Genomic DNA, 2,738 nt, shown 5'->3' with positions numbered 1-2,738 from the left:
CGTGAACACCCCTAGTTGTACTAGAATGGGTGACCACCACGGAAGTCTCCTACCTTGGCAACCAAAAACAAAGCCGTGAGTTCTCGGATGGGCAACCCATCTGGGGCAAAGCGGACAATATTGGTGGTACGAGAGGTCGGGGTGTTATAGCTGGTGGCTCACCCGTGGTGGTCCTAGAATCCCGCGTGCAAATTTGATGATGTCCATGACACCGTTTTCCGTTCGATGTTGACCTTATTAACCGTATATTTGTTTTATGAGATAGGCAATTTTAAATGTTAAAACTTCCAAGACCCAGTAGATTTATAAATCCAAATAAATATTAATTAAAGTAAAACTGATCCAAGCCCATTGCATAACTCCCAAGCCCATATCCCCTTTCAAACGTACAAGCACAACTCACCAATCACGCATAATGCAAACCATCACTCTAGTCACAACCAAAACATGAAAAAATTATCACCCATAAGTAGTATCATCAAATGTATAAATTTATACACTATAATCAACATTCAGGAAGCGAGTGAGTCGAGGCAAACGGCGAAAAGCTAACAGCAGAATCACTATGATGCAAAGGGTGCGCCTGCTGACTTGACGACCAAATATAACTCGACGATGCGTTTCCCGTGCTGGGATAATATGATGACAGGTTCCGCGAATTCAGAGGTGATAGAGACGGGTATCCCAACGAGTTTGATGAGATCAGATGAGAGGCCCGGGATCTATGTGAAGAAGACGCCATGTTTCTAATGTCTAGTGAGCTTCTCGATGAAGTAATATAAGAAGACTGGTGGTGGCTGTAAGGATTACTTGATAAAGAATGAATGATAGTAGGTGTATGTGATGTATGACCTATTTGCATTGCCCGTGATGATGATGCGTATGATGATGAATATGCAGAAGATAGTGAAGCTGATGAAGCTATGGAAACCGGGTTGGATGAAAGCAATGGTGTCCGTTCCGAGGCTGGTGGCTCACCCGTGGCGGTCCTAGCATCCCGCTTGCAAATTTTGATGATGTCCATGGCACCGTCTTCCGTTCGTTGTTGACCTTATTAACCGTATATTTGTTTTATGAGATCGGTAGTTTTAAATGTTAAAACTTCCAAGACCCGGTAGATTTATAAATCCAAATAAAGTTTAATTAAAGTAAAACTGATCCAAGCCCATTGCATAACTCCCAAGCCCATATCTTTACTTAAATTAAAAACAAAACCCCACTAATTATTAAAAGATTAAGAAGCATTAACTATTCACTTTCATACTATTATCCCCTTTCAAACGTAGAAGCACAACTCACCAATCATACATAATGCAAACCATCACTCTAGTCATAACCAAAACATGAAAAAATATCAGCCACAAGTAGTATAATTTTATACACTATAATCAACTTTCAGGAAGCGAGTGAGAAAAGGTAACAACAGAATCACTGTGACGTAAAGGGTGCGCAAGCTGACTTGACTACCAAATATAACTCGATGATGCGATTCCCGGACTGGGATAATATGATGACAGGTGTCGTGAATTCAGAGGCGATACAGACGGTTATCCCAACGAGTTTGATGTGTGAAGAAGATGCCATGTTTCTAATGTCTAGTGAGCTTTTACATTACACACCACCCCTGCTGCAGCAATATATATACATATTAATATTTTAATGTTTTTTTAAAATTGGTCGTGAGTGAAGGAAAATGTAATGATAAAAGTATAAAAATTATTATTTAATTGAAAATGAGAGAGAAAAGATGACGTTTTTAGTGTAATTATAGAGACGGAGATGGAGAATGAATTGAGAATGCTCTAGTTTCATTTCAGTACGAGACATCAACAAAGTTGTAATTTTTGTATTGTGTTTAAAATTGTAACACTTTGTAAACAACTAACATATGAGGTATGCCTACCCGAAGTAATCTATTGGGAAAAGTTGATCTCATACATATGTGATCGTAGATTTGGTTGGGTAGCCTAAGCATTGGCGGAGCCACAATTTCTTCCTAAGGGTTCATAATTTTTAGTGCTTGAATTTTTTCGGTATTAAAATTTTCGGGCCTAGATGAGTCGGGTCGGGTCGGGTCAGATAAATTGCAGTATCTATATTTTGAGGAGTAGGATTTAAAAACGAAAAAACTAAATAAACCGGCTCTAATTTTAAAAAATTGTGAATATAACCTCTAAATGTACAAGTTCAAAACAAATTAATAGTCGATCAATATCCAACGTATAATTAATAATTGTAACATAGTTACATAAACATATTGTACATAACTTTAATAAAACACAATTTATAAATGATAAACTGTTTCGGTCAAAAATTGACAAAGCAACTTTTGATCAAATTAGTACGTGAGGTGGAGTGCTTAATGATGGTGATATCGAACACAAAGATATGATTACGAGGGAAAAAACCCTTGATTATGATAATCTTCGTTTCGGTCAAGAGTTTACAACTTAATCCTTAGTCGAATTGCTTCGGTTAAGGATTATGAACTTAACTTTTGGTCGAATTAACGCTTGATTATTATGATCTCCGGCACAAAAAACCCCCGGACGGTGAAAACTTCACCGTCAATATTATTAATAATAAAATCGGTGATTACAAAGATTGGAGCTGACAAGTGATCGTGATCTAACTATTACAGTGTATGCTAGTTGCTAGAAGAGTGAAAAGTGTGTGTTTTCTATCGATATTATCAGCTCAATATATAATAAGAAGATTACAACTGTTATTTCGATTAT

The 2,738-nt window shown here is 37.2% G+C and overlaps 1 pseudogene; it reads right to left on the bottom strand.

Moving 5' to 3' along the window:
- Positions 1-406: 406 nt before the first annotated feature.
- LOC143558604 (receptor homology region, transmembrane domain- and RING domain-containing protein 2 pseudogene) lies at positions 407-1,024 on the bottom strand (annotated as a pseudogene).
- Positions 1,025-2,738: the final 1,714 nt, after the last annotated feature.

The sequence above is a fragment of the Bidens hawaiensis genome, unplaced genomic scaffold, assembly GCF_021521415.1.
Source record: "Bidens hawaiensis isolate Kalapana, Puna unplaced genomic scaffold, B.hawaiensis_p1.1 tig00019559_1, whole genome shotgun sequence".
Taxonomy (NCBI): Eukaryota; Viridiplantae; Streptophyta; class Magnoliopsida; order Asterales; family Asteraceae; genus Bidens; species Bidens hawaiensis.
Note: the sequence above shows the minus strand (reverse complement) of the source record. Positions and strands in the feature narration are given on the sequence as shown.